This window comes from Phyllobates terribilis, unplaced genomic scaffold, assembly GCF_046119375.1.
Source record: "Phyllobates terribilis strain yellow unplaced genomic scaffold, ASM4611937v1 Scaffold_1__5_contigs__length_1240528914, whole genome shotgun sequence".
Taxonomy (NCBI): Eukaryota; Metazoa; Chordata; class Amphibia; order Anura; family Dendrobatidae; genus Phyllobates; species Phyllobates terribilis.
This window is the reverse complement of record NW_027362761.1, coordinates 105,008,006-105,035,893: the sequence shown is the minus strand read 5'-3', so window position 1 is coordinate 105,035,893 and position 27,888 is coordinate 105,008,006. Positions and strand designations below refer to the sequence as shown.

General features: G+C 43.5%; 1 protein-coding gene across 1 annotated transcript in view; it reads right to left on the bottom strand.

Moving 5' to 3' along the window:
- The window catches only part of CNTLN (centlein), a 503,552-nt gene that overhangs the window by 277,821 nt on the left and 197,843 nt on the right, over window positions 1-27,888 (bottom strand).

The window sequence follows — 27,888 nt, the reverse complement described above, 5'->3', positions numbered from 1 at the left end:
TTTTAATAAAGACCAAAAACATGGTCATTTTTGAAATTATAAGCATTAGCAGGTTATTAGAAACTGAAATCAAACAGTTTTCAACTCAAAACTTTATTCTAGGTGATGTTACATTTTCACATAGGACCCCTTGTTCGAAAGGAGCTTCTGAACTCTCTCGTCCATTGAATTTGTCAGGTTTTGGATGGTTTCTGCTTCAATTGTTTTGCATGAGGACAGAATACCCTCCCAGAGCTGTTGCTTAGATGTGAACTGCCTCCCGCCATCATAGACACTCCTTTTGATGATGCTCCAGAGGTTCTGAATGGGGGTAGAGGTCAGGGGAGCATGGGGGTCACACCATAAGTTTGTCCCCTTTTATGCCCATATCAGCCAGAGATGCAGATGTTTTATGTGCAGCATGAGATGGTGCATTATCATGCATAAAAATGATCTTGCTGTGGAATACACGGTTCTTCTTCTTGAACCATGGCAGGAAGTGCTGTTTGAGAAACTCCACATACATTATGGAGTTCATCTTTACCCCTTCAGGGATCCTAAAGGGGCCGACAATCTCTCTCCCCATGATTCCAGCCCAAAACATTACTCCACCTCCTCCTTGTTGGCGCTGTAGCCGTGTTTGCGTGGGGTGTCCATCAACCAGCCATCCTCCACTCCATCCATCTAGACCATCGAGCGTTGCACGGCACTCATCCGTGAACAAAACAGTTTGGAAATCAGTCTTCATGTAATGTTTGGCCCACTGGAGCCGTTTCTGCTTGTGTGAAGTGGATAGAGGAGGTCGACAGGATGGTGTATGCACAGCTGCAAACCTCTGAAGGACCCTGCATCTTGTTGTTCGGGGGACGTTGGAGGCACCAGCAACTTCAAAAACTTGTCTGCTGCTATGACGAGGCTTTTTTGCCGCTGCTCTTTTAACCTGACGTAATTGCCTGTAGGAAAGAGTCCTCAATTTGCCCTTATCAGCACGCACACGTGTATACTGTGAATCAGCTACATACTTCTTGATTGCCCAGACACTTCATCCTGATCATCGCACAATGTTGTTTGTAGTCATGCCTTGACCTAAACACTCCACAATTTGTTGCTTCTCAGCAGCCGACACATCCTTTTTCTTTCCCATTTTGGCAGAAAATGTAGGCTGCTTAATAATGTGGGACAGCCTTCTTAAGTAGTCTTGCCTTTCATTGGACACACCTGCCAAACTAATTAGCACAGGTGTCTGCAATTGCTTACAGTGATATAAACAGCCCTGACACACATCACCATCAATGAGTTTAACTGACAAACAAACAAATTCTTCCCTTATCACTCCTAAACACTTTTTGCATAATAATTTGGAACACAGTGTACATGTGCTTTTCCACAAAACACCAGTGGTTCACGTAGTGAATCTTACAGTTCTAACTTGCCAACCGTGGTCTGTATGGAGTTGTTCAATAAAGGGCCCAAAATTAAGATAACATAGATGGGAGAGGTCTCTATGAATAGGAATTCCTAAGTATTTGATACCCTGTGAGGGCCAGGCAAAGGGAAAGTTGGACTGGATGGAATCCTGTATGGATTTGGGGAGGGAGACATCGAGGGCCTCAGACTTCGCTGCATTGATTTTAAAATTTGACCATGTAACAAAGTGATCTATTTCAGCCATAACAGCATGGATGGATATATGTGATTGAGTGATATATACTAGGACATCATCAGCAAATGCAGAGCACTTGTACTCGTTGCCTCCCACCTCAATCCACCTAATATTGGGGTTACGGCGAATTGATGAGAGCAGGTGCTCCGTCACTAGGATGTATAAGAGAGGGGACAGAGGACATCCCTGCCTTGTCCCATTGGTGATTGTGAAAGGTGATGAAAATGTTCTGATGCACCCCCTGGGCCTTGGGACACCCGGAGCCGGACCCTTTTTGGTGGATGCTGGTGGTTGTAGTCTCCGTGGCGGCGACCCGGTTCCGTGGCTCAGGGCGGTCAAATCAGTGGCGGAACTATTTATGTGGTTTTGATGTTTAAATGTCCGACTACGCCACCCGTGGATTGCGGGAGTGAACCGCCGCTGCACGGCAGACCGCTGAGGCTGGTGTTGTGGGTGCAGCAGAGCGTAGCATAACTCCCCACGGGAGGAGTATAGCCTCAGGGCAGTGTATGCGGAGGATGGGGGTGATGGTGCAGGGCAGCAGCAGTAACGACACGGAGTCAGTGATGCAGTCCAGGGCCTTTACTCACAGTTCTTATTATCCAGACCACGTCTGCAGGTAACGGCTGCCCACGTCGTACTGTGCTCACCAGGTGAGGGGCTCAGACAACTCCCAGATAACTTTGGAGCGCTTCACAGGACCCCCTTTGTGTGTCCTTTGTCTGGCCTTTCTTACCAACCCTTCTGTCCGGCTGCCTCGGGCCTCCTCTTGGTAAACTTGGCGCCAGTTTCCCTGACCCTATGTGGTGCCTTCCTAGCGGGTGTAGCGAGGGGCTGCGCCACATAAAATGTCACAGCCTCCGGTTTCTAGCTGAGGGTCGTTTCCTGCCTCCACTAGTTTCGGGGACCGGTCTCCCCCTTTGGCCTGACCCCTCCACGCAGGTGGATTCGGGCGTGCGGTGGCGACTCACCCGTCCGCACCCCTGGGATCCCTTCGTTCCTCGTTCCTGGAGCCTTCTCCGCTCCTCTTCTTTCCTTCTCCCTCTTCCAGGCTTGGGCCTCTGTTACTAGGCCCACCTCCGGAGCAGAGCTCATGCAGAGCCCCTGCTCTCTGTCACTTCTGCTCAGACTTCTCTGCACTGAACTAAGATGGTGCCCACCTTTTATACTCCCTTCTCAATGCACCCAGGAACTGCTTCCTCCCTGCTCCTGCACTACAGGGTTCCCCTTCCTCAGTGTTCCCTCCCCCCACTCCAGCCAGGGACAGGGACTGTCGTGCCCATCTCAGGGGCATATTGGTCGCCCTGCCCCACGGCAATGTGGTGTAATGCATGCAGGTGTCGGGTCCTGATCCACACTCCATCCTTACCTGAGAGTGAGATATCACACCTCTGGGTGAGGTGCAATACCTCTGTAGCAACCGAGCCCTCAGGGTGCTACAGTTCCATTTATCTTCAGCCTAGGTGACGTATTGCGATACAGGGCCGTGATTTTGGCTATAAAAGGGTCCCCTAGACCCCTACCCCAAGCTTTTTAAGAGAATCATATATGGCGTGCCAGGAGACTCTATGGAATGCTTTCTCAGCATCCAACGAGAGTATCTAATTACAAATTTTTAACTGCATCTAGCCCAGGAAATACTTTGTGCCTAGTAGCAGTGTCTGCTAGTCAGCGGATTATCCCGGCTGTTAAGCAAGCTACACCACCTGTAGTTTGGACACTTAATTTTTTCAAAGGAAATGCTTCGGGATCACGGGATACTCAGTGAAGAGCATCAGGAGGCACCCCAAGGCATAGGGGCTGGGACTGGCAGTAGGATGCCTTGCGGTGGACAGCCGAGCTCGATCCTTATAAAAGCTTTTTAACTGCAGCAGCTTTAGTGGACGCTACTGGAGCTGGAATTACGCGGCTGCTGGCATGAGACTTGCCCTCCAATAGATCCTTGTAAATGGATTTAAAGTGTATTCATTCAAATTAGAGAGACAATTTAAATTAAAAAGCTTAGAGCTGCCTCCACCACAGGGGGGCTCGCTCGACCCACCAGCGGACAGGCACCAGTATTGGGAGAGGGGGGCTGGCCGTCAGGGTTCACCGCGGCTCTGGCACAAACCCGGCGACACGGAGGTGGCACGGGCAGGAGCGGACTGGCCGTGTCGGCTTCTCACTTTTTGGATTTTAGAAGGGCATGACATGCCTATATCTGTGTCTCCCCCTCCTTTTACTCCTCCACCTCTTTTCTTTTCGCATGACTATATGTACTTGTCACTTTTCGATGTGTTAGTTGTGTCTTCTGAGCAGTTTGTCAGCTTTTGGACACCTTTGAAGGTGTTTTCTATGTGTTTCTATGTGTTTTTGTTTGCCTGCCATTGGTTTTAACGGTGTTCGAAGGTGTTCGACGAACCGAACCGAACTCGAACACTACGGGGGTGGCTCAACACTAATATAGATGCCCAACATATGTTCAGTTTCCAGGTATGTACCTTAAAGAAGTTTTATAAAACGGGCAACTATTTAACAGACTTGTATAGTACTTTACAATTTTTTTTTTTTAATTCATTATACATGTTCATCGAAAATAATTCAACACAATACGAATTTAAGTGTTGTACAAGTTGTGAACATGTTCATCGAAAATAGAATCAATAAAAAAAAATATATATATATTCCTGTGCTGAGATAATCTTATACATGGGCCCCTACTATGTACTATATAATAGCTGTGCCTCACCGTGCCAGAATATGGGGGGCACATAATACAGATCCTGGTCAGGGGAGGAAGCAAAATTGAGTATACAGACAGGACAGCAGAGGGTCGCAGCAGCCGGAGCTCCTACCTCAATGACTGGATTTAGAATGAGCTGATGAGACTGTAGAAGGGGCAGAAACACTTGTTAATCTGATAAAACAAGCCGGGGTACAATACCTCACAGAAGGCAGCAGCTGCGATCCTGTGCTGCCATGTCTGTATACTCTCTTTTGATTCCTTCCCTGCCCAGGAGCTGTGGTATGTGCCAGCAATATTCCGGTACGATCAGAAACATATATTACACAGTACATAACAGGGGCACATTTATAAGATTATCTCAGGGCAGGAACATCTTTTATTCTACGATCTATTGATTAAAATGTACATTGTTCATGGGACAACCCCTTTAAAATCAGAGGATCAAGCAAGGTGCATAAGATTGCTTGGTCACATTGTAAGTAAAGACATTCAGCATAGTGACCCCCAAGTGGCAGGCACCTGCTGGATTTCTGCATGACACCATTTACTATCATTTCTTTTGATTATGGCAGCGGGAAACTGGATCTTACAGTAAGTCACATGACCCTAAATCGTCGCCTAGTTAGCCAGATCATTTGTACTCCACGTGCAGTCATGGGACTCTGAACTACAATCCATTTAAACTTATTTTACTTTCACGTTATGAAGTGTCCACATACTAAAGCGACACTGAGATTAGATTTAGTAATACAGAAAAAAATAATCAGAAAATAAAAAAGTTACTGATCGGTAACAGGATTTTACAGAGCCCATGACAGCACCACCTGAGAAGGACACTGCCCATCAAGGACAGGAAACCTACTGAATAAAAGGGTGGTACCTCTCCTCCGCATCAGTTCGGTTTCAGAGCAGGAGAGGACCTCCAGACAGTTATTTGTACAATCATCACCAATCAAACATCACAATTCCTAACTATACACCCAATAAAGTAGTGCACACCAACCAGAGTTAAAAGGAGGAGAATATAAGGGTGCGGTCATGGGCTCTGTAAAATCCCGTTACCGGTAAGTAATTAAGATTTTTCCCTTTCTCCCATGACAGCACCACCTGAGAGATTTATATAGAACAAACACCTTAGGGAGGGATCACTACTTGTAACACCTTTCTCCCAAAGGATAGATGATCAGAGGAAGACAGATTAAATCGGTAATATTTATAGAAGGTGGAAGGAGAGGACCATGTTGCCACCTTTCATATCCGGTCAATAGACACTTCCGCCTTCTCTGCCCAGGAGGTCGCCATGGCCCTGGTAGAGTAAGCCTTCAAGTTCTCTGGAACTGACACATTACTAGATGAGTAGGCTAATCTAATGGCCTCCCAGATCCATCTAGCTAGGGTAACTCTTGTTACCTTGAGGCCTTTCCTAACCCACTGGAAGGAAACAAACAAAGCTTCACTCTTTCTCCACTGTTTCGTCACAGCCAAGTACTTTACCAGAACTCGTCTAACGTCTAGGGTGTAAAGTCTCTGCTCCTCTGCATTTTTAGGGCTATTAAAAAAGGAGTGCAAAACCATTTCCTGTCTTCTATGGAACTTGGTGGCCACTTTCCAGAGATAGGCTGGGTCTGGTCTTAAGACAATCCTATCCTCAGCAACCTGCGTAAATGGGTGGTTAATCGACAACGTCTGTATGTCGCTGACTCTACGGGCCGAAGTTAAAGATAAATCTAACAATCCACCTATCAGAAGCCAAATTATAGTTATATAAGGCCCCTAGGGCCGATACCTGCGCCTTAAGAGTGCTAGTAGTTAAGTCCATTCCCATACCTTTCTGAAGGAATTCTAATATGGCATTTATTGGTATGTTACCTTCCGAGGTTTTCACCAAACTAGCCAAGAACTTTGCCCAGGTTCTACCACATATCTTAGTTGTTACTGGTTTTATGTGTTACGCTCGCACCCAGACTGACTGGCGTGAGCGTGATTAGTGATCCCACTGTACCATGAACCAAAGAGTGCCTGCAGGAGCGTAACTAAGTATCAACCCGATCCGACCAAGGTCGTACGGCGGCTCAGTCGACTCCGTGAACCAGGGAGGAACCGAGCAGAGGGGCCAGGTGCTACTCCAGGTCAGACCCCGGTCACAGCTGTTGACCCACACCGGGGAATGCAGGAACAGGCAGGTTAGCTGGTATGCAGACAGGTGGGTACTGGCAGGCACAGCTGGTATGACAGCAGGTGGGTACTTAGCAGGCACGGCTGGTAAGAAGGCAGGTGGGTAGTGGCAGGCACGGCTGGTATGCAGACAGGCGGGTGCTGACAGGCACGGCTGGAATGCAGACAGGCAGATACTGGCAGGTATGAACGCAGGCTGGATAGGGACCAGTACAGACTGGGATACAGGAACAGAGCCGCAGGTGCGGTGGACTAGCACAGCAAAACCGCAGGAGCGGTGAACAAGCAGAGCGGAGCAAAACCGCAGGAGCGGTGAACAAGCAGAGCGGAGCAAAACCGCAGGTGCGGTAAACAAGCGGAGCAGAGCAGAACCGCCGGAGCGGTGAACAAGCAGAGCAGAACAGAACCGCAGGTGCGGTAAACAAGCGGAACTGCCGGAGCGGTGAACAAGCAGAGCAGAACAGAACCGCAGGTGCGTTAAACAAGTGGAGCAGAGCGGAACCGCCGGAGCGGTGAACAAGCAGAGCAGAACGGAGTAGAAAGTGAAGGCAGACAGGACAGGGCTCAGTTCACATGGAACAGACTAGAAAATACCGGAGGATGGTAAGAACACAGTAGTTAGATATGGAGGCAGGGAAAGGGGACAAGCAGAACCAGATACACACAAGGTACTTACAATGAAGTAGCGAGTGGACACAAAACTCACAAACAGAAGTACAGAGACAACGAGTTGGAGTTAGGTGCAGGTTCAGACACTGCAGGAAAAGGGAAGGTACGGACATAGAGAGAAACAAGTAACGGGCTAGGACACTGTTCAGACAGGAACTGAACCGGGAACAAGATACAGGAACGAGCCTGGGAACTCCTCACCCAGGGTGGCGGAAACAGACTAGAAGTCAGAGATACAGGTAGCGGCCCTGGGTACTCAGCCCCCAGGGTGGCGGAAACAGACAAGAAGTCAGAGATACAGGTAGCGGCCCTGGGTACTCAGCCCCCAGGGTGGCAGAACAGACTAGATACAGGACAGGACCTGGAAACTCAGTTGCAAAAGACAAACTGAGTGAAAGTGTTGCTCAGGCACCTCCTACTGGGTGGAGGGGGTTTAAGTATCCAGTGACTCACAGCAATAGGCTGGGGACGCATTAGGACTGTGCACACAGTAGCTATAAGAAACAAGCAGAAAGCCGCGCCGACGCCCTAAGCAATCAGACAAGAGACATGGACACAGCAGGTACTGAAACAAAGAGTGCAGCATGGACTGACAGGTAAGATTGCGGTCTTGCATGGTGGGAGGTGGTGCACCATGCAAGCACACCGCCAGGGATGTTACATTATGCTTTTAAGAAGAGTAGAGACTAAGTTCAGGGAGAACCCTTTCCAAATCAATAATGCCCTCTCAAACTGCAGGCTGTCAAGTGAAGGTCCAACTTCTGTATTTTGAAACCTGGACCCCAACTGAGGAGATCCGGAACATCTGGGAGGACCCATGCATCCGATACGGACATCATCCTTATCCATGAGAACCATGGTCTCTTGGGCCCAAACAGAGCAATCTGAATGATCCTCACTTGCTCCTCCCTAACTTTCTTCAACACTGCGGGAATCAACATCAATGGGGCACAGGCCAGGTCGAAGTCCCAAGGAATCTGCAGAGCATCAACTGCGTAGGGTTTTCCCTCTTGGATCCAGAATGCCGAACTTTCCTATTTTCATGTTTTGTTTGTTCGCAAACAGGTATATGTTTGGCTGGCCACAATGATCTACAATCTTTTGGAATACTGCCTGATTTAGTTCCCATTCGCCTTGTCTTATTCGGTTCCAACTCAGGAAATCTGCTCCTTTCTTTTCCTTCCCCTTTATGTGAAGTGCTGTCAGTATCAAACGATGCTGTTCCGGAATCTGAAGGATCTCTTCCGCCACCTTCATCAGAGAGTGTGATCTCGTGCTCCCTTAATGGCTACTGTAGGCAACTGTTGTCCGATTGTCTGACAAGATAGGAACACGATGCCCTTGCAGGAAGGAAACTGCTTTTTTACTGCCAGCAACTCTTTCATGTTTGACAAATAACCTCTTTCGGTTTTCGACCAGATTCCCTGGATCACACAATCCCTTAGATGAGCTCTCCATCAATGTGAGCTTGCGCCTGTCGTTGTTATATACTCGATTAGATATGACCAAGGGACTCCTTGTGACAGATTTTCTATTTCCAACCACCATGTCATGGAATCGATAGTCACAGAGAAAAGTGTTCTCTTTCCCTAAAAACAGCCTTTGAGTCTTTTTTTTGCCCCTTAGAATGCCCTGGAGTGTATCTGGGCCCACTGGACTGCTGGAATACAAGAAGTCATTTCCCCTAGTAGTGACATTACCCTTCTTAGAGTCATGGTAGGTTTTGTGACTGCCACTGAGACTAAGGCCATGACCTTGATCTTCTTTTTTTCCAGCAGTAGACAGGTCTGATGTCTTGAGTTCATGATAAGCCCTAAGAAAGACTGAACCCTCCGTGGTTCCAGTTTCGATTTTTCTAGGTTTAACAGCCACCCCAGCCTGGTCAGGCTCGTCCTGACTTGCATCAGTTGACAACTGCAGTGCTCTATTTTCGTGCCGACCACTAGAAAATCGTCCAAGTATGGGATTATTAGGGTATGCTGCTCCCGGAGATGCACTTCTGATCTTTCACATGGATCAGGACTTGGTAATAGGTGTCCTTCAGGTCTATCACGCTCATGCAACACTCTGGGAATAGCATCTTTATGGCTGATTTTAGAGACTCCATTTTGAAGCGCCTGTAGACTAGAAATGTTTTCTACCCCTTTAGGTTCACTATGGTCCTGAAGGTAGCATCTGTGTTTTTTTTTTTATATTAGGAATAGGGGGAATAAAATCCCTTCCCTTGCTCCTGCACAGGTACCTCTGTCAGGTCTTGCTTCTGCACCAGGTTCAAAACTTCCATTTCTAGAGCGAATTGTTGCCTGGAACCCCTGGGAGATGATATTCTGAAGGTGTGCCGGTAAAAAGACTTTAATTCCAGCCTTAACCCTGACCGTACTATTCCAAGGCACTGGACGATATCTTTTCCCAGGCAGGAGGGAAATGGGACAACCTTCCTCCTACCTGGGGAAACCGGTCACTTGGAAGACTTCCTTGGCTCCGAGGAAAGACCCCCAAACATGAAACCTCCACTTTTTAGTTTCCTATCATTACCCTTCCCCTGATCTCCATGGGACTGGCTCCGATTGCATTTTATTTTACAAAAGGACTTCCTACATTGTGGCATAGATACACTTCTTGTCTCCCGCTTTGTCTAGTATATCATCCAGCGCTCATCCAAAGAGAAACTGTCCTTCACATGGAATCGAGCATAGTTTGGCCTTGGACTGAATATACCCCAGACAGCTCTTGAGCCACAGTGCTCTACGGGTGGCAGTTGATAGGCCTGCTGAACTGGCTGCCAACCTCACAGTCTGCTGATGAGGGAAAAGCAGCTGCTACCTGCATTAACGGGAGATTAGACAGGATCTTATCCCTAGGGACATTGTTCTTAATATGATCCTCTAACTGCTGCAACCAAATCATCATTGATCTGGCAGTACAGGTTACAGAAACTCTTGGTTTAAATGCCCCCACCGAATACTCCCATGACTATTTCAGATATACATCTGCTTTTCATATCAAGAGGATCCTTTCGAGAGCCCAGATCTTCAAAGGGCAAGGTAGATCTCTCGGACGATTTGGCCACTGCCACATCTATCTTAGGGGTCTTGCCCCACATAGAAGCTTCATCCTCATCAAATGGATACCTCCTCTTGGATGATGAGGGCATCAGACCCTTCTTCTCTGGCTTCTTCCATTCACTATTAATGAGCATTTTTATTTTTTCATTACCAGGAAATGTGCATCTTTTCTTTTGCTCCAAACCCCCAGAACATAATGTCCTGGACTGTTCTGGGGGCTCTAGTATCTGATATGCCAATAGTAACTTACACCAACTTATCCGTGTCTTCCACAGAAAAACACAGCCGATCCCTTGTACCACTATCAGAGGAGGACGAGTAGGAAGAAGAGGAGTCCGATTCGTCTTTATCCGCAGATATTACAGAATCGTCTGAATCAGCTGTCTGCCGTTTGGATCTTTTCTCCCTTTTATCCCTTTCCTGTTGAATCAGTGATTTAATGGACTCCTTAACTTCTTCCCTAATTACGGATTTTAAATCCATGGCAAAGTTGGGGGATTATTCAGAGATAGTCTTCTGAATACAATCTGGAAAGAGTCTCTTCATATACTTGCTGGATAAGCACAGAGTACATTCCTTATTTTTTTTAGCTTGGCATTACACTTCTTAGGCCTTTCCTAGTAAAGAATACAGAGAGAAAGGACCTATTTAACATGGTGAACTTTCACGAAGATCACTCACCACTCTGCCATTCAGTCTAGGGTACCGGAGCTGGAGGCTGGATCAGTTCACACGACCATTCTTCCCTGGAGGTGTTGGACTCACGACCTGCCCTGTTCCTCTGGCAGGTCATGCAGCCACTCCTACGGCTGCCTCTGCTGCGTCCTTGACGATGACGCTGCTGCTGCAACTACTCTTCCAGCATCTCCATGCTTAGCACCAAGAGGAAAGCAAGAGCAATCCGCATTCTGGTGTTCATACCTATATTATATACCTAAAAGAACCACCATAGCCACACCTCCAGTGCTGGACCTCCCCCGGAAATATCCCTTTATTTTAGGGTCAGACTTCTTCCTCCGGCGCGCTGTGTGCAGGGAGCAGTCAGGCAAGCCCTGAACATGCGCAGACCCAGCATTTTACAGCCATGTCTCAGGAGAATTTTCGGCAAAGAGGTCTCCGCCTGCACGTAATCGCACACCACCAACTTCCTGGCTGGCAGTGGCACCTCCAGACCTTACAGAGTTCCAGACTCGGCGGACACCAGACAGGGCTTTGTGAGTTAATCTTCAGTACCGTCCTATACTTTAGGTTCCCTTAAGGACAGGAAAACAAACTGATGCTGAGGAGAGTTACTGCCCTTTTATTCAGCAGGTTTCCTGTCCTTGATGGGCAGATACCCTGTCAGGTGGTGCTGTCATGGGAGTAGGGGGAAAGATATGTTTTTTTAAGATATGCTTTATTAGACAGCAGTTGTTAAAACTCAAACCATAGGAAGTAATTCATAGAAAGACTTATACATGCACAATATGAAATATAATGGGTAGGTAAGTGATAATCCATAAAGTGTAGTTGTGGAGGTCATAAGAAGCCATAGATTCTGGGCAGAAGCAGACAGCTCCATGGGCAGCATAATATATAAAGTCTTGCCAGGCCAATTGGGAGATTACAATACTTAGACTATGTTGTTCTTAAGAAAGTACCAAGGAAATGGATCAGGAGCTTTGCTGTATAAAAACTTGCATAGTTTGAAAGTAGCAAATAATTATTTGACACAAAGGACAGCAGGGAATCCCTCATGTAATAGGCAATGGTCCAGATAATATTTTAAAGATAATCTGTGACCAGTCGTCACAATATAAACTCCATATATTATTAAATAGATCTCCGACACCTGATTAGGATGTACTTACTTTGAAAATCCTTGTCAGAATGGCTGTGTTTTTAAAAAAAATAAGCTCTAGCTGGATTCAAACTGTTCCTTTTAATATCAGGAGGTAAAACTTTCAAATAGGATTAAACAGCCATTCACAGTGCACTTTCAAAATAAGCACTCCAGTCTCATCGGGTCTAAGATTTATTTAATAATGTATGCAGTTTGCATGGTAAAATTAGGGATTTAAGTTATTTTTTCTTTTGGGAGGTCCTGGCATAACGGAGTAAAAATGGAAATTAATGCTTCATCTATTCTGAGTGAAACTATGCATTTGTACATCATGTCTTCTAATGGTTACAGGACAGAATCCAAGGTCTAAACCCTTGAAAGGCAGGGTAACCTCCAAACAAGACTTGTAGCATGTAGGTCTGTCTACACCACAATGGGAAATTTTCATTCACATATGTTCTAATATACCTATAAACTTCTATGGACCAGATGTAATCCAGAGAGTCCTCTTTTGCCATGCTTCTAGCTGGTATGTGTCAGTACAACTTTTATGTAATTTTTGGAAAGAGTACTTGACTATGCTTAGTGAAACAAGGGCATAGAAAAAGAAAGAAGCAACTACTGGGGAAGGTCAAGCTAAGACTTATGCAACTGTATGGCAATACATACCGGATACACATAGCAGATTTTTCAAGACATAAGTGTTAATAGGTCAATACATCTATGGGGATGTGGACACAAATACAAATGTTATAACAGTTAATAAAACAGATATGTCATAAATATATGTCAATCAGAATATTAAGTAACACTAACTGAACTTATAAAAACAAGCATCCAATGGAAAAAAGTAAAATTCACACACTACTTGGTTCTAGATTAATTAGCGCGATAAACATAAAGACCTAAAAACATAGAAAATGCACTTGTCAATCCTAGAAGTATTTTTATTTCAAAACGCCAAATTATTTCTTTTGGTGTTTTGTACTGAAAAACTTTGTTAGAAAATCATGCAGACAAGGTTTGACAGTATCGTTCTTTTTTGGACGAATCACAGAGGAAAAAATGTTCAGAGAAATGTTCACTGAGAAAAAAGTTTTAGTGGATGTTCAATAGAAGCAATTTTCATGTGGATTTTGGTACAAATATTATTTAAACCAAATTTTGGACTCCTTCCCCTCTAATTCTCCAGGCTCTGACGCCTTCATAAATTGCCAATAATAGATTAATACAAACTTACTGTAATAAAATGTTAACATCAGGCTTTTTCTCACCATTAGGTAAATAATGAGGTTTCTTAGATAGAACACCACACACATTAGCTGTGATAATTGATTTTCTATTACCGCTAGAACATCCTGGTTAACCATTTTTTTTTATAAATAGGTGCCTTCAACTGAAGACCACTAAATATATTTATATTATAAACTTTACTAAATTCCTATAAAACTGATTTGTACAGTATTAACGAGTGATTATTATTATACATACACACACACACACACATATATATACACACACATATATATATATATACACATACACACACACACACACATATATATACAGTGGTGGCCAAAAGTATTGGCACCCCTGCAATTCTGTCAGATAATACTCCGTTTCTTCCTGAAAATGATTGCAATCACAAATTCTTTGGTATTATCTTCATTTAATTTGCTTGCAAGGAAAAAACACAAAAGAGAATGAAGCAAAAATCAAATCATTGATCATTTCACACAAAACTCCAAAAATGGGCCAGACAAAAGTATTGGCACCCTCAGCCTAATACTTGGTTGCACAACCTTTAGCCAAAATAACTGCGAACAACCGCTTCCGGTAACCATCAATGAGTTTCTTACAATGCTCTGCTGGAATTGTAGACCATTCTTCTTTGGCAAACTGCTCCAGGTCCCTGATATTTGAAGGGTGCCTTCTCCAAACTGCCATTTTGAGATCTCTCCACAGGTGTTCTATGGGATTCAGGTCTGGACTCATTGCTGGCCACCTTAGAAGTCTCCAGTGCTTTCTCTCAAACCATTTTATAGTGCTTTTGGAAGTGTGTTTTGGGTCATTGTCCTGCTGGAAGACCCATGACCTCTGAGGGAGACCCAGCTTTCTCACATTGGGCCCTACATTATGCTGCAAAATTTGTTGGTAGTCTTCAGACTTCATAATGCCATGACCACGGTCAAGCAGTCCAGTGCCAGAGGCAGCAAAGCAACCCCAAAACATCAGGGAACCTCTGCCATGTTTGACTGTAGGGACCGTGTTCTTTTCTTTGAATGCCTCTTTTTTTTTTCCTGTACACTCTATGTTGATGCTTTTTCCCAAAAAGCTCTACTTTTGTCTCATCTGACCAGAGAACATTCTTCCAAAACGTTTTAGGCTTTCTCAGGCAAGTTTTGGCAAACTCCAGCCTGGCTTTTTTATGTCTCGGGGTAAGAAGTGGGGTCTTCCTGGGTATCCTAACATACAGTCCCTTTTCATTCAGATGCCGACGGATAGTACGGGTTGACACTGTTGTACCCTCGAACTGCAGGGCAGCTTGAACTTATTTGGATGTTAGTCGAGGTTCTTTATCCACCATCCGCACAATCTTGCGTTGAAATCTCTCGTCAATTTTTCTTTTTCGTCCACATCTAGGGAGGTTAGCCACAGTGCCATGGGCTTTAAACTTCTTGATGACACTGCGCACGGAAGACACAGGAACATTCAGGTCTTTGGAGATGGACTTGTAGCCTTGAGATTGCTCATGCTTCCTCACAATTTGGTTTCTCAAGTCCTCAGACAGTTCTTTGGTCTTCTTTCTTTTCTCCATGCTCAATGTGGTACACACAAGGACACAGGACAGAGGTTGAGTCAACTTTAATCCATTTTAACTGGCTGCAAGTGTGATTTAGTTATTGCCAACACCTGTTAGGTGCCACAGGTAAGTTACAGGTGCTGTTAATTACACGAATTAAAGAAGCATCACATGATTTTTCAAACCGTGCCAATACTTTTGTCCACCCCCTTTTTTAGGTTTGGTGTGGAATTGTATCCAATTTGGCTTTAGGACAATTCTTTTTGTGTTTTTTCATTGAAGACAAATTAAATGAAGATAATAATACCAAAGAATTTGTGATTGCAATCATTTTCAGGAAGAAACAGTATTATCTGACAGAATTGCAGGGGTGCCAATACTTTTGGCCACCACTGTATGTATGTATATATATATATATATATATATATATATATATATATATATATATATATAATATATTATATATATATACACATACACACTATATGATCGGCTTATCCCGTCTGTCTGTCCGTCCAGGAAATCCCACGTTGCTGATTGGTCCGGCCACGGCCAATCAGCGATGCGGGATTTCAGAACAAGATGGCGACCGTTAGCCGCTCATCTGCCGCACGGAGGTCAGCTGCTCGCAGCTGGGAGATGACCGGCGCCAGCCGGTCATCTCCCGGCTGCTCGCAGCAGAAGTACCCCGACCAGCGGCCTAGGCGGCGCCGCTCCCCGGTCCTCCCTTCACACTTGCCGTCGGGAGATCAGCAGCCCTAGCCACTGATCTCCCGACGGTAGCCGCATGGAGGTCAGCGGCGATGCAGCCGGGAGATGACCGGCGCTCGCAGCGGAAGTACCCGCACAGGCAGCGCCGCTCCCCGGTCCTCACTAACACGGTTCGCTGATTGGTCGTGGCGATATTGGAGCGAAATTTAAAACACTGCGAATTGGCGCCGGATTTGAAACACGCAGGCCACAGTCCGGAGATCAGCGGCGATGCAGCCGGGCGATGACCGGTGCTAGCCGGTCCTCTCCCGGCTGCTCGCAGCAGAAGTACCCCGACCGGCGGCCTCGCTCCCCGGTCCTCCCTTCACACTTGCGGCCGGGAAATTCATTCAATGACAGAGCGCGCGGTGGATGCTGGGTGTGACACGATAGGGGATAACCCCGCCAACAGCCCGTCATTCACAGTACAGACCAAAAGTTTGGTCACACCTTCTCATTTAAAGATTTTTTTTCTGTATTTTCATGACTATGAAAATTGTACATTCACACTGAAGGCATCAAAACTATGAATTAACACATGTGGAATTATATACTTAACAAAAAAGTGTGAAACAACTGAAAATATGTCTTATATTCTAGGTTCTTCAAAGTAGCCACCTTTTCCTTTGATGACTGCTTTGCACACTCTTGGCATTCTCTTGATGAGCTTCAAGAGGAGCTTCTGCAGGAGCTCCACTCAACAGATTGAACTTCTCACAGACTGAACTTCTCACAGACTGGAGACCAGACTGACTGCCTAACTCCACCCTCCAGTATACATATCCCTATCCGGGCTCCCTCTGGTGGTCTGAGGAGGTAGGGTGGAGGTGTGTGAATGCTATGAGGGCCTCTTGTGGAGAAGTCCGTCCATGCACTCCTCTGGGATCTGTGGCACCAATGCACAGCAGGGCGCCACACAAAATTCATATAATTGAAGGAATCATGAATGGACAAGTGTACCAAGACATTCTTGATGAAAATCTGCAGTCATCTACCAAGATGATGAAGATGAAACAAGGGTGGACATCTCAGCAAGCCAATGATCCCAAACACACATCCAAGGAAATTCTCAATTAGTTTCAGAGAAAGAAAATAAAGCCGCTAGAATGGCCCAGCCAATCACCTGACTGGAATCCAATAGAAAATTTATGGAAGGAACTAAAGCTCAGAGCTCATAGAAGGCGCCCAATAAACTTTAAGGATTTGAACAGTGCTTATGTGGAAGAATGAGCCAAAATCACACCTGAGCAATGCATGCGACTAGTTTCTCCATACAGAAGGCATCTTGAAGTTGTCATCACCAACAAAGGCTTTTGTATGAAGTATTAAATAAATTTCAGTAAGCGTGTTCAATACTTTTTCCCTGTGTCCTTTCACATTATTACACATAATTTATGGACATCCATGGTTTGATTTCTTTGCCTGTGTGGACTGGATGTGTTGTTACAGACATCTGGTTAATTTCAATAGTGCCTTTAGAAACATATTTACTTGGAAAATTGGTGACATGTTAAAATATTTATTTCACCCGCTGTATTAACCTTAAATGACACAGGACGAATTAATACGTCCTGTATCATGACACCTGGCTCAGTGAGGGCTCCGGCGGTGAGCCCGCACTGAACCGGGCACATGTCAGCTGATTATTACAGCTGACATGTGCCCGCAACAGCCACGGATGGAATCGCGATCCACCTGCAGCTGTAAACTAGTTAAATGCTGCTGTCAATCTCTGACAGCGGCATTTAACAGCGCAGCAAGCGCGTCACTTGCCCCGCCCTTCGGTGACCCAGTCAGGTGATTGCGGGTCACCGATGGGTCGGCATGAGAACCCGGGGTCTGCAGCAGACCCCAGTGGTTGTCATGAGCTGGTCGCTATAAGCGCCACCTAGTGGTCGGTGCTCATAGCACAGGACCATTTCTGCTACATACAGGTGATCTGACAAGTGCTGCTTCTAGTCTCCTATGGAGACTATAGAAGCATGCAAAAAGTTTTAAAAAAATGTTTTTAAAAATATTAAAAAAATGTAAAAGTTTAAATCACCCCCATTTCACCCCATTCAAAATAAAATAATAAAAAATAAATCCCACATACACATATTTGTTATCGCCGCGTTCAGAATCGCCCGATCTATCAATATTAAAAAAGAATTAATCCGATCGGTAAACGGCGAAACGAGAAAAAAATTCTAAACGCCAGAATTACGTTTTTTTGGTCGCCGCAACATTGTAATAAAATGCAACAACGGGCGATCAAAACATCGGATCTACCCCAAAACGGTATCAATAAAAACTTCAGCTCGGTGCGCAAAAAATAAGCCCTCACCCGACCCCAGATCCAGAAAAATGGAGACACTACGGGTCTTGGAAAATGGCGCCTTTATTTTTTTATTTTTTTTAGTAAACTTTGGATTTTTTTTTCACCACTTAAATAAAAAAGAACCTATACATGTTTGGCATCTACGAACTTGTAATGACCTGGGGAATAATAATGGCAGGTCAGTTTTAGCATTCAGTGAACGTGGTAAAAAAAAAAAAAAACATCTGTGGTATTGCATTTTTTTTTGCAATTTAACAGCACTTGGAATTTTTTTCCCGTTTTCCAGTACACGATATGGTAAAACTAGTAATGGCGTTTAAAAGTACAACTCGTCCCGCAAAAAATAAGCCCTCACACGGCCATATTGCCCAAAAAATAAAAACGCTATGGCTCTGGGAACAAGGGGAGCAAAAAACGAAAATGCAAAAACGGAAAATGCTCCGGTCATGAAGGGGTTAAAGCTGGAATCTGAGTGTGTACATTTCTAGTGACTACACCTAAAATGGAATGGCTAGCTACTCCAGTTCCATATAAGTAAATGGAATGAAGGACTACCACTCTATATACACGGGACTTTTGGACCCTCGCCCTCAAAATCAGTGGTGTCCCAGGAATCATATATTTATCCATCCTGTAAAAAGGTGATAAATCTATTCAGTGGGACAAGACGTTTTATAATGAAGCAAAAATAATACCCTACGAATAAGACAAAAAGTATACAACTGAAATGTTTATTGGTATGGAAGCAAAAGCTGCAAAAAAATATTCAGAAATGTGAAACATTTTAAATTTGTAACATACTAATAACTTATTACTATTTTTAAAATGGATTAAAAGTCAAATAAAATAAAGAAAAACAAAAGCTTCAGTTTACAGTAATAGTGAATGGTCTTGGAACAGCAGTGTCACAAACAGATTGGGATTTACAAATGCAAATTGCACTCATTACAGCTAAACTCATTACAGAAAAATGCATGCAGATGAACCGCTGAAACCTGGCCTGCTAATGGTATGCCAAGCCAAACGTTGGTCACCTTTGGCTTACAATTCATTTTAGCAATGGGCAAAGATTAGGTGCTTGACTAGAAATATTTGGCCTCCGCATAGTATAACTGCTGGGTGTAAGACCAGCTATGGTTCTCAGCCTGATAACTTGTTCACTGAAGCAGGATTCTAATAGCAGAACAAATAACTAGGAAATACGACAATTCACTACTATATGAGACGTTATATACACAAGGCCATGCCATTTCACATTGTGATGGGAACAGATCTGGATATCCATTAATTAATGACATCACACAAGACTCTAATTTACACACTAATTCCACGTGAGTCAATAAAATGATTTTACTGTCACTATTTCAGTCTCTCCTCCTTAAGAAAGGTGGCATTGTTCTCTATATGCAATGAGGATTTTTTGGATTTTTTTTTTAGACTCTAAGGGGTTTTCTTATCTTAGAAATTGATGACTAAGATAGGTAATCACTTTCTCATCAGTGGGAATTTGACTGTTGGGAATAAATAAGAATTAACCTGCAAAATAGTCTTGGTTTTCCCCCCACCGAAAAGGGACAATCCTGGCCAAGAACTGTGCAGGGAACTTCAGTATAGAACCATCACTTTCCGACAAGGAGACAAACCCCAGTAACATGTTTTCTACAATATACTTATATTTTAACACAGAACATTTTGATAGAATGGAAGATTGTTAAGTTATTATAGATATAAAGCTAATTTCTAAGCACATGATGTGCCCACACTTTCCTAAAACAACTAATGTAGGAAGTGGATATCATGAAATCCAGCTTTAGGTATTGATGAGTTAGCTGCAATCAATGCAATGTACACACACTGCCAAATAAAAAGATTTTTTCACCACCCATGCCTAGTGCATTTTTTATATGGTTTGGGAGAACCTTAGCAGCACCTGTGTAAAACCACAGAAGAAAACTCAATGGTGCTGATTCATCAAGACTGGCGTTATGCACACCAGTCTTGATCCAGGGCTCACTAGGGTAAGACGTGTCAAATCCATTGAATATACTCCAATCACTGACTGGAGTACTTTTGTCATAGTATACGCCACATTTGTGGAGTAAATTAGGATGAATTTGTCAGACTGTGCTCGTCATAGCTGACTCCAACAAGCTTCCTCTACTTTGGTAAAAGTTGCAAAGCAAGCATAAAAAAAATCAAAAGTCGCACATAGTTAGTGACATTTCAAACAGTTTTTTTGTAAAACTTGAAGAGTATATTTATACACGGTTTAGCCCAAAACTTAAAGAAATAAACTGGGATATAAATTGGTGTGCATGCAGCATGTAAGAGCATGTTCACACTGGCCACTTAACAGAAAAAAACAAAGACAGAAACATAATACGCAAATACCCTGCAATAAATGAATGAATAAATGTATTTATTTATTGCATGGTATTTGCGTATTATGTTTCTGTATTTGGTTTTTACAATTTAGCCAAAGTACAGACATGAAGTGGATCACTAATGCAACATTCTGCCATGTATGAACCAGGCAGAGGAGTACTCTAATTAAAGAGGTCACCAAAAAAATATGCCAATAGTGAAGGAGTTACAAGATTCTCCTAGCCGAGATAGGAGAGAATGTTGTTAGTGCTAGTACTGATCAAAAGATAGCCATCATTGCTTAGCTTTGCGAACAAAGATTTTTTTTGTGAAGGGAGGGCAATGTCCATGTTGACTGCACGCTCGTTCATTGCTGATAAGGACAATGTGGGATAAGCAGTTCTGGCAACACTGGCTACAGGGAGAGGTCTGATTTGGCCATGGTGTTGCAGTAAAGATCTGATTTGGCCATGGTGTTGCAGTAAAGATCTGATTTGGCCATGGTGTTGAAGTAAAGATCTGATTTGGCCATGGTGTTGAAGTAAAGATCTGATTTGGCCATGGTGTTGCAGTAAAGATCTGATTTGGCCATGGTGTTGCAGTAAAGATCTGATTTGGCCATGGTGTTGTAGTAAAGATCTGATTTGGCCATGGTGTTGCAGTAAAGATCTGATTTGGCCATGGTAGTGCAGTAAAGATCCGATTTGGCCATGGTAGTGCAGTAAACATCTGATTTGGCCATGGTGGTGCAGTAAACATCTGATTTGGCCATGGTGGTGCAGTAAACATCTGATTTGGCCATGGTGGTGCAGTAAACATCTGATTTGGCCATGGTGTTAAGCCCCCGTCACACTAAGCGAGATCGCTAGCGAGATCGCTGCTGAGTCACAAGTTTTGTGACGCAACAGCGACCTCAGCAGCAATCTCGCTACGTTTGACACGAAGCAGCGACCAGGCCCCTGCTGTGAGATCGCTGGTTGTGTCGAAATGGACAGGACTATTTTTCGATCGTTGAGGTCCCGCTGGGTAGCATGCATCGGTGTCTTTGACAACTTACCAACGACCTCGTTGGCGACTCAGAACTGAGAAATCGTCCCTCATTGAGGTCTGAATCGTCAGAGTAGCTGCTATGTGACAGGGTCCCAACAACCGTCGACATCGTTCTACAGGTCGCCGTATCGTTGCTGCGTCATTGGGAAGATCTGACTGACATCTCACCAGCGACCACATAGCGACGCAGCAATGATCCCTGCCAGGTCGTATCGTTGTCGGGATCGCTGTAGCGTCGCTAAGTGTGACGGTACCTTTACACCATTTGGGCATGGTGTTGCCTTGGTTCTTGCACCATTGTCTTGTCTTTGATGGTAGCCTGTCATGTGTTGTCAAAGGAGGAGACAGCCTTGTGGGTGTTATGTATCCAACGCCTGCAGATAGCAGCTAGAGCAGGCCACAGGCTATGGTCAATATGGCAGGCATCAAGGGATTACTTCAGGGTGTCCTTACATTTCTTCTTCAGTACTCAGCTGTCATGTGGTGAGTTCACCATATAATGAAATCTTGAGTAGAGATATGTCCTGCCCAGCACAACCGCTCCTTCAGCATTATGATCTTGATGTTCTGCCTGCCTGTGAAGAACAGCAGTGTTTGGTGGTGAAATCCTTGCAGTCAATTTTCAAGATAGTAAGGAGGTATCGCTGATGGAAGCACTCGAAAGGTCGTAGGTGGTGTCGGTAGATAATTCATATCTCAGATCCATACAGGATGGATAATATGACAGCGTTGTAAACCTTGACATTTTTTTGCTTTTCTTCAGAAGCTTGTTTTCCAGACTTGTTATATAGTCTACCAAATGCAATGTATACTTTTGCTACTCTGCTGGACTGTCTTTAGCTCTAGTTCACCAACAGTGATGTGTGGAGAGGGGGAAGCTTCCAGGGGTGGAAACTGATAAAAGGACCTCTGTCTTCTTCAGCCTGACTTCTAATTTGGCAGCTCTTGCAAAACAAAATGTTACACAAAGTAGGGCTGCTTCTGTACGGGAGACAAGGGAAGCATCACCGGAAAATAGAAGCTCTCAGACAAGTTGTATCATGGTGTTAGTGTGGGCCTTTAGTCAATTGAGGTTGAGCAGACTGTCATTTTCGAGGTCTGCTATGGCCCTTTGAAGTAACAAGGTAAAGAAATTTGTGAAGAAAGTTGATGCAGGCAACAAAGCCTTGTTTTACACCATTATTTCTTGGGTTCTGAGTAGTCATTGATGTATGTGACTTGACCAGGCTCACCTGCATGTACAGTAGCTGGATGATCATGTTGAGGAACTTTGGACAACATCCTAATGGTTCCATGTAAATGGTCAGAAACTTAAGCGGGTTTTTTATGATTCTATTTTTTATTGTAGGGCTTTGTGGAGTCAAAAATAACACACTTCTACAATCAATCATTGCTACTATGCCTCTCTGACACTGCACCGAGTCTTTATTGACAAGCTACAGCTGACATCCTGACCATACCACACATGATCTCTACATCACTGGGCTCAGCTGTTTGATCATGAAGTCACTGCTGAAGCCACAGCTGCAGAAAAGATTGGGGACAGTGGCAGATGTATTTTTTTTAACCTCCTCAAGCCCATAGAATTAAAAAGGAAAAAGGTAAATAAAGGCAATGCCCTTTAACCATTTTGCAAAAAATAATACAATGAAATTTTGGTTAAAAAGTGTGTGTTTGGGTTCTATTATGATGGACCATATTTATGGCTTGGAAATGAATTCCAAAGTCCTTCATTTTAGGTCGCAAGATAGTTTTCATACTTCTATATTATCAGTGAGGTGATGGTTTAAAGAAAAGAAAAAAGCTGCAATTGCTTCCAAAAGTGGTTCTACTACATAGTGGCATATAATGGAAATATATTATTAAAAGCATTCAATTTTTATATATTTTTTTAAAATGTTAGCAATTGCTATGCTGAGACTTGTTTTCACAAAAAAACAGTCCAAGGAGATTGTTAACAAGAGAAATAATCATAAGGTAAAAACCAGTAGTGAAGGAAGATATCCCACCATATACAGTGGATATAAAAAATCCACATACACCTGTAGAATGCTGGGTTTTCTCATGTAAAAAAATCATACCAAGAAGAATCATTTCAGAACTTTTTTCACCTTTAATGTCACCAATATCTGTACATATCCAATGACAAAAAAAACTGAAATAATTTTGAGAGGGAAATAACAAAACCAATAATAAAATAATGTGGTTGTTAAAGTGTCAACACCCTCTTATAATTAGGGATGTGGTTATGTTCAGAATTAACCAAACACATTTAAACACGTTGCCTGGTAGTCAGTACACAACTGTCATCATTTATAGTGATTGTGATCAACTCCATATAAAGTTTAACTGTTCTAGTAGGATTTTCCTGACATTTTCATAGTTGAATTTTAAAGCAAACACCATGGACTGTAAACAGCTTACAACACAGCAGAGGGATCTCAACGTTGAAAGTTATCAGTCAGGAAAAGAGTACCAATGAATTTATAAGTCATTAGATATACAATAAATCCAAAGGCGGTGAAAGTAGAGATATACGTCCGCGCCGCTGAAAGATCCTCAAGTCAGGAACATGTAATAATATCCTTGTTTATTGGTAAATGCCTACGCATTTCTGGGTATTCCACACCCCTTCATCAGGGCACCAACAGATATATATCTGTTGGTGCCCTGATGAAGGGGTGTGGAAAACCCAGAAACGCGTAGGCATTTACCAATAAACAAGGATATTATTACATGTTCCTGACTTGAGGATCTTTCAGCGGCGCGGACGTATATCTCTACTTTCACCGCCTTTGGATTTATTCTGGTCCTGTGGGACACCCATTGGAGATCCGCTGCATCTGCTTTTTATACGTTATGGTGGTTGTGTCCTTACACAACCAAACCAGGTGAGCACCACCTTTTTATTATTCATTCCTATGTCTACAGGTGAAACTCTATTGGTCTTTGCGCTCTCTCTCTCTTTGTATTCATTAGATATACAATGGGACACTGTGAAGACTGTAATGAAGATTTGGTCTAAATTTGGCACAACAGTGACATAACTCAGAACCTGAAGACCCTCAAAAACTGAAAAGACAAGAAGAAAATTGGTCCGGGGGGCTGCCAAGGAGCCTACTGAAACATTAAAGGATCTGCAGGAATTTCTGGCAAGTACTGCTTGTGTTCTACATGTGACAACATTGACCTGCATTCTTCATATGTCTGGCTTGTGGGTTAAGATGGCAAGACACAAGCCTGTCCTTACAAAGAAAAATATCCAAGCCACCTACAGTACAGACCAAAAGTTTGGACACACCTCCTCATTTAAAGATTTTTCTGTATTTTCATGACTATGAAAATTGTACATTCACACTGAAGGCATCAAAACTATGAATTAACACATGTGGAATTATATACTTAACAAAAAAGTGTGAAACAACTGAAAATATGTCTTATATTCTAGGTTCTTCAAAGTAGCAACCTTTTGCTTTGATGACTGCTTTGCACACTCTTGGCATTCTCTTGATGAGCTTCAAGAAGTAGTCACCGGAAATGGTTTTCACTTCACTGGTGTGCCCTGTCAGGTTTAATAAGTGGGATTTCTTGCTTTATAAATGGGGTTGGGACCATCAGTTGTGTTGTGCAGAAGTCTGGTGGACACACAGCTAATAGTCCTACTGAATAGACTGTTAGAATTTGTATTATGGCAACAAAAAAGCAGCTAAGTAAAGAAAAACGAGTGGCCATCATTACTTTAAGAAATGAAGGTCAGTGAGTGCGAAAAATTGGGAAAACTTTGAAAGTGTCCCCAAGTGCAGTTGCAAAAACCATCATGCGCTACAAAGAAACTGGCTCACATGAGGACCGCCCCAGGAAAGGAAGACCAAGAGTCACCTCTGCTTCTGAGGATAAGTTTATCCGAGTCACCAGCCTCAGAAATTGCAGGTTAACAGCAGCTCAGATTAGAGACCAGGTCAATGCCACACAGAGTTCTAGCAGCAGACACATCTCTACAACAACTGTTAAGCGGAGACTTTGTGCAGCGGGCCTTCATGGTAAAATAGCTGCTTGGAAACCACTGCTAAGGACTGGCAACAAGCAGAAGAGACTTGTTTGGGCTAAAGAACACAAGGAATGGACATTAGACCAGTGGAAATCTGTTCTTTGGTCTGATGAGTCCAAATTTGAGATCTTTGGTTCCAACCACCGTGTCTTTGTGCGACGCAGAAAAGGTGAACGGATGGACTCTACATGCCTGGTTCCCACCGTGAAGCATGGAGGAGGAGGTGTGATGGTGTGGGGGTGCTTTGCTGGTGACTCTGTTGGGGATTTATTCAAAATTTAAGGCATACTGAACCAGCATGGCTACCACAGCAACTTGCAGCGGCATGCTATTCCATCCGGTTTGCGTTTAGTTGGACCATCATTTATTTTTCAACAGGACAATGACCCCAAACACACCTCCAGGCTGTGTAAGGGCTATTTGACCAAGAAGGAGAGTGATGGGGGGGCTACGCCAGATTACCTGGCCTCCACAGTCACCAGACCTGAACCCAATAGAGATGGTTTGGGGTGAGCTGGACCGCAGAGTGAAGGCAAAAGGGCCAACAAGTGCTAAGCATCTCTGGGAACTCCTTCAAGATTGTTGGAAGACCATTTCCGGTGACTACCTCTTGAAGCTCATCAAGAGAATGCCAAGAGTGTGCAAAGCAGTCATCAAAGCAAAAGGTGGCTACTTTGAAGAACCTAGAATATAAGACATATTTTCAGTTGTTCCACACTTTTTTGCTAAGTATATAACTCCACATGTGTTAATTCATAGTTTTGATGCCTTCAGTGTGAATGTACAATTTTTATAGTCATGAAAATACAGAAAAATCTTTAAATGAGAAGGTGTGTCCAAACTTTTGGTCTGTACTGTATATATGTTTTGCCAAAACCTACATCAAGTCTGACAAAAGCATGTGGGAAAACGTGTTATGGTCTGATGACAAAGGGTTGAACTATTTACTCATAATTCCAAAAGATATGTTTGGCGCAAACCCAACACTGCGGATCACCAAAAGAACACAATACCTACAGGGAAGAGTGGTAGAGGCAGCATTATGCTTTTCGCCACCTGGAACTGGGGCTGTAGTCAAAGTGGAGGGAATTATGAAAAGTTCCTAATATCAGTCAATTTTGCAACAAAACCTTCAGGCCTCTACTAAAAAGCTGAAGATGAATTTTACCTATCAGCACGACAACGACCCCAAGCATAGCTCAAAATCAAGAAAAGAATGGCCTGGCCAAAGCTGAGACCTGAATTCATTTGAAAATCTGTGGGTTGATCTGAAGAGAGCTGCCCTCATATGACAAATGTGAAGCGCTACTGCAAAGAAAAGTGGGCCAAGATTGCCAATTCTAGATGTGCCATGCTGATAGACTGCTACCCAAAAAGACTGAATGTTGTCAAATTCAAAGGGTACATCAACAAAGTATTAGTTTAATGGTGTGCACATTTATGCAACCACATTATTTTTGTTCTTTATTTTTCTTTTTTCTTTTGTTTTTAATTGAAAAGGTATGGTAAAATGGAAAATATGGTATTAGGAAGATAGTAGGAAGTCTTTAGGTTTGGTGGTGAGCAGTGGTAAGGTGTAGATCCTAATCAGAGTACAGAGAATCATGGCACTCAAGTAGATTGCAGTGAAGATTATAGCTTTATTGATAGTAGAATAATTTGAATGTCATACTCTGCCCTATCAAAGAGGTGGCCAAGGGAAAGTTTTTTGTCCATATAGACCTAGGTCATAGCCTGGTGTGATGTAGAATAGTATTCAAGTCAATGGCTAACAGGACTGTGCTATCATCTTGCACACTATTCTACATCGCACCATTCCATGATCAAGGTCCCGATGGATCGAAACTTTTACATTAACCATGAGAAATGCCTTGTATGTGATTATCCATCATTTTCTCTGACAGTGATTAGAATGTTGTGGTTTCTGTACCTTAGCGCTCAACATATAGTGCTGCTATGTTGCAGATCAGTCACAGTGCCCATGATGACCTATGTCTACAACCAAAATGCCAACAATTGTGTAAGTTATTTACTTTGGTAAGACAAACAAAAAGTCTCAATCCCCAGATCTCAATCTGATAGCTCATCTGTGGGATGTACTGGAAAAACAAGTCCTATCCATGAAGGGGACTTAAAGCACCTGCTGGTCTCAGAAGCCACAGGACATCTTCAGGAGACTTGTGGACTTCGTGACATAGCAGCTGACAGCTGTTCTCGAGGATGAATGCACTCAATAATTTGTGCATTTCCTCAATGTTCCTACATGTAATTTGGGTTTCAGAATAAACTTGTATAAGTACCACTTGAGTGGTCACCTATAAGTATACAAATCGCTGAAAAAAGTTCAGTGCAGTGAAGAAACGAATATAGAATGAAAGGGAAAACATTGATGGCAGAGAGTGCAGCAGCTTCAGAGAATGTTCATTGTAAATGTTATAATCATCCCATGTAACAA